The following is an 11,586-nucleotide window of genomic DNA, read 5'->3' on the forward strand; positions in this document are numbered from 1 at the left end:
CTCTCTTTTACTAGAGTGTCAAAAGAAGGGACAGGTAAGGTAAACTCGAGAACGTTTTCCGCTCGTTCTCTCTGTAGCACTGGAAAGAAAAAAGGGAAGAAGAACGTTCCCGGCTTTTTCTGCACACACGTGCAGCCGCAGAGGAAAGGGGATACAGGTAAGGTAAATTCGAGAAGGTCTCCGCTCAAGATTAAGATGGGACAGGTAAGGTAAACTCGAGAACGTCCCCCGTTCGCTCTCTCTTTACTAGAGAGTAAAAAGAGGGGAAAGACAGACAGGAAGGCAAAAATACCCTGGTGAGTGATGTAAAGTCCCTCGAGAGTAAATAACAAATGAGGGCAAATGGCTCGGTAGGTGATACCACAATAGTGCCATTACGTTGCTTTTAAGGAGATCGACTCCCGCTCCACGCCAGAACTGGCGAGAAAAAAGAGGGGTCACCACAACAAAGCCTAATCACGCCTTAGCTTCGGGTGGTGGTCAACAAAGTTGCGGGACCCTTTTTTCAGAGGGGACCAACACTGATCAGACCACCAGTTAGGACTGCTCTAATCCAGCGGGACTGACAACCCAGAACCTGGTAGAAACAAGCTGCTTTGTTCATCATTGCATGATAGCATGGTGCTTGTTTCCCGCCACCTCGATAGACCTGTTCAGCATATTATTTTAGCTTATGGTAGGTCCTCGGGTCTATGGTCGACAACGTTCCGGGACCTTGCTGCCCACAAGGGTCCTAAAACTGAATCGACTACATGCAAGGACCGCTCCGATCAAGCGGAAATTGTATAATTGCTCCTGGACCCGAGGATTCTGGCGCTCATCACAGCCAATCCGAGCGTGGTCTTCAAAAGAACTGTGATCGAGTCTTCAAGGAGACGAGCGTGAGGGTTGGTGAGCACTATCCGATGTTGTTAAAACCATGGCAGTGGTTGAACAATGGCTACCGTTTTATCAGCTGGCTTGAATGTCGTCGGATTTGTGGTCAAGTATGTTAAGGGGTCCCTCCCTGGTCCGGAGGGACCCCAAGACCGAAAAAGCGCCAGTGTTAAAACTGCTATGATCAAGCAGGGCTAACACTGTAAGACCAGATACAACTGGGTTTTGGTGTTCATCTTTGGCAATCAAAGCGTGGTCTCTGAAGAGACCTTCATCAAGACTTGGAGGAGACGATGGTGAGGGTTGTTCATCGATGTTCATTAGTGGGCAAAGACGAGTCACGTGGGCACAGACCCAATCGTCCGTCGTGACCTTAGCCTCTCTCACGGCGGCCGGATGAAGCGGCGCGGAGACAGGGCTCGAATGGGCATTTTTTGTGGCGCACGTCTGCAACGGAAACGAAGCGGACGACATTCGCTCCAGACGCCCTCGTCCCTAGACGGAGGAGGAGAGCGCCAAGCCAACGTCGAGCTGGGCTGACCGGGAAACATCCCGATATTACTGCCCGGTCTCTGCCGTAGGGCACAAAAACACTCGTCCCTACACGGACTAGGAGAGTACTCTGCAAGCAAAAGTCAGCGTAGAGTTGGGTTGACCGGGAAAGAGTCCAGAGATTACGTCCCAATCTCTGTGTGGCGCATACCATGCGGAATCAGCGGTGTGAAATCGTCCGTGGATGATCAGGGGTGACGTGCTTGGTAGAGTAGCCACCACACTGAGACCTATTGGGACTAAGCCTCTCGACCAGGAGATTTGTTTCGCATAAGACGGGCAATTCTCGTAAAAAAGTCGTAACACGAAATAATGGTAGTGCATGGTAGAATTTAACCTGAAATATGGATTAACGATAGGTCTATTATGACCTACAATTGCAGAGTCCCTGACCTGCACAAAGACGGCGAGTGAACCGGAGTGACTTGATGCTTGAAGAGCATGAAGGTCTCTTTATAAAAGCAGACAAAAGCAAATGTAATTTGCTTAAAGCAGACAAAGCAATGCACAGTGCTTAAATCTCCGCGAGCATCGAACCGCCAAAGACACCCGAGTACGTACGTTTAGCATTGTATCCGAACGTTCGAGGGTACGTCAAGGGATCCTATAGACCATCTTGACTGTATGACTATACCTGTTTGTAGGCATAGACTGTTGCACCCTGTCCGCGTGGGGATACCGTTACCGGATGTGAGAAGCATGACTCAATTCTAATGGCGCGCTGGGCATGCTAATTGCAAATGGTAACGGAGTCCGAATGCAAACGTCAGGAAGTCTAAAACAACATGGGTGGTTCAACCAACATGATGCTCACACATGGTCCAAGCTGCATGATTAGACTTCCATGGTCGGCCGAGGAAAAGGTCACCATGCAAATCTGCAGGCTTGACAGGATAAAGATTGGAGAATAGTGTACAGTCCCACACACTATGGCCCGAGATGACTAAGTCTGCGAGACACGCGTATACTAGACATGCACGTCATGCTCAACATGTCAAACCTCATTTGAACACTGAGAACACTCCGGCCCGATGATGCGCCGCTTGCTTTGGACGGGCAGCAGTAAAGTGCTTAAGTTGTTTTTCTCGTCGATACCCACGTTTGAAAACTTTTCTTCATTTCTTTTTACTTCCTTGCACTATGTGTTATAAGGACAGAGGTGGCAAAAGAGGCAAGGTGACGTAGGCCTAGCATTGCTTGGACGACTGATGCTCGATACCTATCAATCAGTCCCCTGTTGCAGTCGTGCAGTGATGGCACGCCGAAACCGATTTGTTTCTTTTTGGCACCTCTTCAAAGATACCTACATTTAAAAAAATTTTCGTTTCCGTACTTAGAATGTTTTTTACTCTTTTAACACTTCTTGAACGATACCCACATTTAAGAAATTGTTCATTTTCATACTTAGAAAATTTTACTTTTTTTTTGGCTTTTATAAAGACCTCTTGAAAGATCCCCACACTTAAGAAATGGTTGCTTTTCATACTTGGAAAATTTAATGTTTTTTTCTTTGCTTTTTTTAACACCTCTTGAACGATACCCACATCTAAGAAATTGCTTATTTTCATAAAATTGCCCCTTCAACTTTTATCAAATCGATAGAGTTGCACGTTTACGTCACAAAAACTGTGAAGCTGAAGCTATTTTAGGAGTAATCCTGACAGGTTAACCCCGCCTATTCATTCGACTTGTCGTGAAAGTTTCTTTTCTTTAATGATCTTGACGTCACACAAAGCGCGCGCTCTGACTCTATCTTTGAAGTATTGCCGTACTTGCATACATTGTAAAGTGCAATGAGGTGATAATGGATATGTTTTAAAATTAGAATATAGAATGTTACAATTACGTTCAAATGAAAACAGCGATTTTTGTTTTTTATAACAATTATTATCGACGTAACACTTGTAGATCTAATTGTCATATCCATAAAAACTGATTTATTTGATATTCGAACTTTTGCAGAGTCTTCCGTAGCTTAACTATCGCAAATCTAACTCCATTATAGATCCAGTTTTTTTTATCATTTTATCTTTTAAGTGGGTTTACATACATGTGAATTTATCTACTATTTATTTGAAGTCGTTTAAACATTATTTCAGATATTCACATACAGGCAGTTGACTAGCCTTGTCTTCGTTCATGAAAAGAACCATTTATATACTCACATAAGTCAAAATAATTCGACGTTTAGTTTGTTTTAATATATTTGTGACGGTCACTCTAAAAGAACCCAAAAAAAAACTGAGGTTAAATAACAGCACACCGTCATGTAAAGTTATTGGTTTTATCACTTGCACTTTAAGTGTAACCGCTCGGTAATCGTGTCAAGGGGAATTATGATAACTTTTACATAAATTAATGTGGAATTGAATCCCACTTTTGATTAGTCTAAATAATGAGACCTCGGGTAGACCGATTTTACATTTTTCATTTTGAAATTTTGCGTTGTCTACCTAAAGGGGATATCGACCATCAAAAATACTAGTATAACGATATTGAACTCTTGAGTACAACTATTTGGACTACTTTTTGATACATGTAAGTTTTATTTGAATTTATCTGTTTCCTAGGATCGCGCCAAATTAGTTAGACTAAGACTCACATATTCCGTAAGAAATTGCCGATTTTATTCAACAAATGAGGCATGGTCGGTTCCGGGAATAAAACTTATGCCCTTCAATCAATGATGAGCGAAGCCAACAACTCGAGTCAGTCACGTTTTATAATTATTGTGAAAACTAAACACGAGATACATTATTTAAAAGAAAAGTCTGCAGCAAAAGGTACTGAAATTTAGGCAGAAAATGGCCTGTAATATAGTGTCTTTTTTCACATCCACGCTACCTAAATGTAATGTGTGCATTGTGGCAAGATTCATTTAAATTTTAAATGAAGATTAGATCTAGTTCATCTGTTACATACCGGTTAAACACCCGTTTGAACAGTATTTAAATCATCATTTCTCAGTCATACAGCCAATGCAAACAAGTTCATTCAGTACTTTTTTAACTCGTAGCGGAGTTACCTGTATAGACAAGATCCAGAAATAGCTTAAGCATCGCTGATTTTGTGACGTAAAGGTACAAGTCTATCGATTTAGGAAAAAGAGAAAGGGCAATTTGATCTGCAAACAGTAGTATCATACTTTGACAATTTTATTTTATTTAAACGTTTCTATTCATACCCACATCTGAAAAGACGTCGCTTTTTGTACTTTAGATATTTTACTTTTTTAATATCTTGTTTTATACCCACATTTAAAAAGTAGTCCCTTTTTGTACTTAGAAAAAATTCATTTAAACATTGGCATTCATCAGCGTTCTGTATTGCCTTAGTTTGTACATGACTGCACTATTCTGTACTGCCTTAGTTTGTACTTGACTTCGCTGTTCTGTACTGCCTTAGTTTATACCTGACTTCACTGTTCTGTATTGCGTTAGTTTGTACTAGACTGCGCTGTTCTGTACTTGACTGCACTGTTCTGAGTTTTAGTCTAACAGATGTTCGACTGAAGTTTTGCCACGGTTATTCGAGCTTTAGTCTAACAGACATTCGACTAAGTTTAGCCAAGGATACTCGAGCTTTAGTCTACAGAAATTCGACTAAAATTTAGCCAACGATAGTCGAGCTTTAGTCTAACATATATCCGACTAAGTTTAGCCAAGTTTATTCGAACTATTCGTACTTTGTCATTTCAAAAGTGCTAGTTTATACACACATTTAGAAAGACTAGAAGTGATGCTGAATGATACCCACATTGAGAAAGTGGTAAATTTTCGTACTTTGTCATTTCTTACACAGCAGAGTTGATTTCATGCAGCCGTTCTCCTGGATAGCCATTTGCTAGGTAGGCCTTCCTAGGTACCAGTGGACGGGTCTTGACGAGACCTTTCCAACGTACCAGGACCAGCCGGCTCCGACGTCGCATTGGCGCCGAGTAGACGATTATGTGCAGCAGAAGCGGTTTAACGCCATTTGAACAGCACATAGTCCGCCCTGGAGTGGCTGTCCGATCACTTAACCCGTCTTGTTAGGTGCCAACGGACGTGACTGTCAGAGACCCGTCCAACGGTACCGATATCACGGCGATGCAAGCCCGGCTGTGGCCAGGGCGACCGATTTTGCGATTTTCATCCGTATCGAACCGATCGAGTGCTCCTAGAGGAGGGGTCTAGTGAATTTTGGCGTCACTGCAGCAATGCCCGTGCCGCGAGTCGGCCTTCTTAGGTACCAGTGGACGGGGCTGGACGAGACGTTTCCAACGGTACCAAAACCATGTCGTTCCGCTCCAGAGCCGTTTTAGTATTTTTCAGGGTCTGATACCCACGTTTAGAAATTAAAATTAAAGTAGTTAAATGGCCATTACTAGCAAACGAGACGTGGGAGCAAGCTAGTTCGGATACCGTTGGAAACGTCTTGTCAAGCCCCGTATTTTGCCATATAGTACGCCCGAGTGCCGGCGCCATCAGCCGCTACAGCAAAAAAAAATGAACATGGTGTATGTGCCTTAGGCAGGCACAGGTCTCGAAAATTTGTCCCTGTGTTAAGGAACAGCACCTTACCGCTCTCTTAGGGGCATCATTTTGTAGAAAGGTCCTTTAAGGAAGCAAATATGCATGATACAGTATGACGTGGCCAGCAGGCGGCCACCAATAAAGCTAAAAGAGTGCTTACAGTGCTTACAGAGTAGGGGTCGGGCACCTTTCGGCGTCGCTGCAGTGGCTGCCCGTTCCGATAGTTGGCTTACCCAGGTATCAGTGGACGGGACTTGACGAGTCCTTTCAAACAATACCAGTACCAACTGGCTCCGACGTCGCATTGGCGCCGAGTGGACGATTATGTGCAGCAAAGCGGTTTATCGCCATTTAAACAGCACATAGTCCGCCCTCTCAGCCCGTCTTGCTAGGTGCCAACGGACGTGACTGGCAGAGTCGCGTCCAACGGTACCAAGATCTTGGCGATGCGATTCCAGCTGTGGCCAGGGCGACAGAATTTTCGCTTTGTCACCCGTATTCGCGACGCCGTAGCACGAAAAGCCGCTCTGCAGCGGGCTCCCGACGGCCTAGCCTGCTTTGCTTGGCACCGTTGAAATGCGCATTGATATATCTCTCCAACGTTATCAACATCATGCCACAGCAACATGCCGTTCGACCGTGCTCCCAGAGGAGGTGTCTAGCGCCTTTTGGCGGCGCTGCAGCGGCCGTCCGTGTCACGAGTCGACCTTCTTAGGTACCAGTGGACGGGGCTTGACGAACCCTTTCCAACGGTACTAAAATCACGGAGATGCGAGCTTGGCTGTGGTCAGGGAGGCCAATTTTGCGCTTTCTCAACGTGGTACCTGTAGTGGGGCTGTCGCAGTGATCCCGCTAAGCTGTTTTCCGCCCCTGCTGTCTAAACGGTTGGTGCCACGAAATCGAGACCTTCCCTTGTTGCGGATCACTTGGCGAGCCGCGTCGAATGAAACCGGTCCCAGCTCCCTACGACCAGCCGTTCTCCCACTGCGTCTGCCTGCTACACTGCCAGCCGTGCCCTTGTAGGCCCCCTACTTTTTAGTTATCTGCCCCTGCTGACTAAACGCTTGGTGTCACGACCTCGAGACCTTCACTTGTTAGGGATCACTTTGCAGAGAATCTGTGTGTTCTCGGGGATACCGACATTTTAATCGCAAGATCTACATATGGTTGCTCAGAGTTGGGAGAGAGGAAGGGAGGTGGTCAAGTAATGCGGCAGCCCTATGGAATCGTTTCTGCGAGAGTGACCGTCCGAAGCGTTGGCACTGGTTAGTGTGTCGGCTGTCGACCCTCGCACGAAGCAAAAATGCGAAACGGCGAGACGTCCAGCGGACGGCAGTGGCCGACGATCGTGGAAAGGCATGCCCTCCTCGCGGAAGGAAGCCCAGTACTGGCCCGCCCTATAACACGGGTCTCGAGTAGCGTGGTGTGGGTATGGGTCATTAGATCGTACAGTCCTACTGGGATAACTGTGGCAATTTTAGAGCTAATACATGCAACACCTGCCAAGTCGTGCATGGAAAAATGGAATAGCACATCGGTTGTATTTTGTTGGTTTTCTGATCTTGAGGTAATGATTAATAGGGACAGACGGGAACAATCGTACTGCGGCGCTAAAAGTGAAAGTCTTAGACCGTCGCAAGAAGAACTACAGCGAAAACATTTGCCAAGCATATTTCCATTAATCAAGACCGAAAGTCAGAGGCTCGAAGACGATCAGATACCGTCATAGTTCTGACCATAAACGATGCCAACTGTCGATCCGCCGCAGAGAGTTACTACCATGACTCGACGGGCAGTCTCCGGGAAACCAAAAAGTCTTGGTTCCGGGGAGAGTATGGTTGCAAAGCTGAAACTTAAAGGAATTGATGGAAGGGCACCACCAGGAGTCGAGCCTGTGGCTTAATTTGACTCAACACGGGGAACCTTACCCATGAACGAGGAATTCCCAGTAAGCGCGAGTCATCAGCTCGCGTTGATTACGTCCCTGTCCTTTGTACGCACCGCCCGTCGCTACTACCGATCGCTGCAGTTGTTGAGCTCTTCGGATTGGTCCCGTAGGCCGCCTTTCTGGGTGGCTTTCTTGGCGTGCCGAAAAGAGGAGTAAGTTGACCGTGGCAGACGAAGTAAAAGTCGTAACAAGGTATCCGTAGGTGAACCTGCGGATGGATCATTACAGAAACCAGACTGCTGCCTTTACTGGGGGCCGTCTATAAACTAGTAAAATCGCATATTGCGAAAAAGGCGAGGCGTCCCTTGGGCGAATCACGCCTAGTACGTCCACGCAAGAGTGTGCACATGCTCAGCCCCTCGCCAGGCCGCTAGGCTTCGGTTTTGTTCCTGATCAAAACGGGACCTGCCGACTCAGGCCGCGGCACGAACAGTGATCTCCCCGCTGTCGATCCAAGCGTGGTTCACAATAAATAAGATCGGAAAAGTAGATCCCTCGGAATCACCGAGAACAAAGCAAACAGTTAAAATTGCAGACTCGGGACGGAAACAGGGCCCTCATACCGCCTAAATTGGCAGGGACTGAGGTCTACTCGACTGCGGACTGGCACGCTGGGCCTTGGCGCCGTCGTGCCGGGAAATCCGCCCCGTTTTTCCTCTCCAGTAGGAGGGGAAATACTGTTTCATAGCAGAACCACACACACTGTGGTGCAACCGTCTCCGGACACCTCGGTGCCCGGCGACACTTGAACGCAATTCTCTGGATCCGTATTCTCGGGAGAAAGGGCGCAAGGCTTTCGCTCTTGTTGCGCGTGCGGCCGACCCTGTTCATAACTGAAACAACTCTATGCGGTTGATCATTCGGCTCGTGCGTCGATGAAGAGCGCAGCCAGCTGCGTGAATTAATGTGAATTGCAGGACACACTGAACATCGACACCTTGAACGCAAATTGCGGCTCTGGCTCACGGGACCTGCCGACCCAGGCCGCGACACGAATAGTGATCTCCTCCTGTCGATCCAAGCGTGGTTCACTATAAAGCCGAGAACGACTTTTGGAGTGGACCAGCGTGCGGGTTTGCTTGCAGTAGTCAGTGTCAGACGGGTAGTAGCGCTTCGGCTTCTTCCTGGCCTGTTGTTGAAGCCCACGACGGTGGTTGACACGGACAGAAATCGCACCGTCCTATACGGCATTGTAGGGAGTTCCCGGACACAAACGGGAGGCGATTGCACAGCGCGTTCGCGGGTCTTTCCAGCCCGCGACAGTCCGAGCAGTGGGATACCGTTCCCCTCCAGTAGCCGCCCGTCCGAGGTTTCCGAGGTGACGAAATTGCAGACGGACGACGGGACAGGTGATTCCGGTTTATAGTGATCGTCCCCAGGGGGGACGGAAACAGGGCCCTCGTACCGCCTAAATATGCAGGGACTGAGGTCTACTCGACTGCGGTCTGGCACGCTGGGCCTTGGCGCCGTCGTGCCGGGACATCCGCCCCGTTTTTCCCCTCCAGTAGGAGGGGAAATTCTGTTTTACAGCAGAACAACACACTGTGGTGCAACCGTCTCCGTACAACTTGGTGCCCGGCGACAATTGAATGCAAGTCTCTGGATCCGTACTCTCGGGAGCCAGGGCGCAGGACTTTCGCTCTTGTTGCGCGGGTGGCTGACACCTGTTCATTACTGAGACAACTCTATGCGGTTGATCACTCGGCTCGTGAGTCGATGAAGAGCGCAGCCAGCTGCGTGAATTAATGTAAATTGCAGGACACACTGAACATCGACACCTTGAACGCACATTGCGGCTCTGGCTCACTGCCAGAGCCACGCCTGTCCAAGTTTCGGCGAACAAGTCATGGCCCGAGACCAATTCACTTCGGTCAGCTGGGCGCGTTTGCGTGTCGCGCGGGCACAGACCCGCCCGTCCGCCGTAGACTTCAGCATTTCTCACGGCGGCCGAGCGTTCGCGGCCCGTCGGGAGCCGGGAATTCTTCAACGGGACCCCGTCCTGGCGGCGCTCGTGGCTGGTCATGTGCACTTTCTCTGCCGTCGAGTACCACGACCGATTCTGAGGCGGTGACCAGCCCGGCGGAAAGGTGGCTCTCCTCTTCGTTGGAGAGTGTTATAGGCCACCGTGGTGGGCACTTCGCGGGATCGAGGAAAAGGACGATTGTCGCGTCAGCCGCTTCGGACCGTTCTGGGGTTCTCGAGCTCGGACGCACTGCTTCGCATGGCGCCGTAGCTGCACCCCGGACACGGGTCCGTACGCCGTCGACGCCTCTAGTCAGTGGCGAATCAGTCGGTCCTCCACCCGACCCTTCTTGACACACGGACCAAGGAGTCTAACATGTGCGCAAGTTGTGGGGTCCATACGAAACCCAAAGGTGCAATTGTTGTTCACCTGACATTGTAACAATTACAGCATAGTTACTTGTTTACGTAGTTTTGTATAGATAGCTCAAAGAGCTTTAAAAATAAATGTATGTATTTTATGCTTCTTTGGATAGCTGGTACCAAACAACAGGGAGTATTCTCTGTAAATCTAATTGTTACAAAGCTATCAATATTTTTGTTAAATGTTAATAATTTGTTTTCCCAATCTTGCCTAGTAAACGGACTATTTTCTGCACTTCCGATTGTATTATAGTATTATACTGTATATAGTATATAGAGCGTCGCGCTATTGTGGTTGATAGTAAATCAAAGGAAAAATACTCAGTAGAATTTAATTTTAAATAAAGATTCGCTTCCCTTACATGTACTCAATACTATCATATATTTGAAAAACGCTTGAAAGTTTGTTTCTTTTGATTAGTGTATGAAAAATGTTTAATTTTGACGCAGTAGTACTATATTTGTAAAACGTAGAGTAAACTTGTGACCGCACATTGGAACTTAAGTTTAATGTACAATTTGCATGCACTTAATCATTTTGTTCTCTAATAGAAATACTTACAACCTCATATACACCTACTGTATAATGAACGTCCCGTTAAAATAAACAAATAGTATACAACCGTCCTGCCATTTAAATTGACTGAAAGACCTAAACTTTACCTTGAAATCATTTTTTTTTTCTTTTTACTCAACATGACAATGCTCGGCACACAGTTCATATTACGAACGGTACATGCGTGGTTACCCGGTATGGTTGTCCCACATACTGTTCACCTAGGGACGGCGGATGGAGACTTTGCAATACCTGACCATCCTCCTTAATGGCTCAGATAGGTTATACAAGCACCTTATGCCGTGTCCTTGCGCTTTAAGCATATACCATACACTGCACCTATATTCTACTCTCCGGTCTCAGGAACCTACCTGTGTCTATTGTAAATACTTGTTTCTGGAGACATCCATCCTAACCCCGGCCCTTCGTGTTCGTCCAGCATCTTTGACACCTTATCTTCTGAATCATCTATCTACCAGAAACTCACAGAATGTGGTCATTCCGTAATGCACTTGAATATTCAGAGTTTACGCCCAAAGCTAGACCTGTTACAAATCGAAGTCCAGCCATACGATATTCTTGTGTTTACTGAAACATGACTCTCTCCAGACATTCCGAGTGAGGACCTCAGAATCTTGAATTTTGATCTGCCTTATCAATGCGACAGACGTGGTAAGGCTGGTCGCGGTGTTTGTATTTATGTCCGCGACGGTCTTCTTGCCAATGTTCGCTCTGACCTGTCTATTATTGGTCTT

The 11,586-nt window shown here is 47.0% G+C and overlaps 1 non-coding gene and 1 pseudogene across 1 annotated transcript; both read left to right on the forward strand.

Annotated features, from left to right (window-relative positions):
• The first annotated feature begins 8,730 nt into the window (after nt 1–8,730).
• On the forward strand, nt 8,731–8,894 carry LOC123545849 (5.8S ribosomal RNA; annotated as a pseudogene).
• Nucleotides 8,895–9,571: 677 nt separating this feature from the next.
• LOC123545848 (5.8S ribosomal RNA) lies at nt 9,572–9,725 on the forward strand. The gene has a single exon (XR_006685467.1). It is a non-coding gene; the product is annotated as a 5.8S ribosomal RNA (ribosomal RNA).
• Nucleotides 9,726–11,586: the final 1,861 nt, after the last annotated feature.

Source organism: Mercenaria mercenaria, chromosome 1 (assembly GCF_021730395.1).
Source record: "Mercenaria mercenaria strain notata chromosome 1, MADL_Memer_1, whole genome shotgun sequence".
In the NCBI taxonomy this organism is placed as follows: domain Eukaryota; kingdom Metazoa; phylum Mollusca; class Bivalvia; order Venerida; family Veneridae; genus Mercenaria; species Mercenaria mercenaria.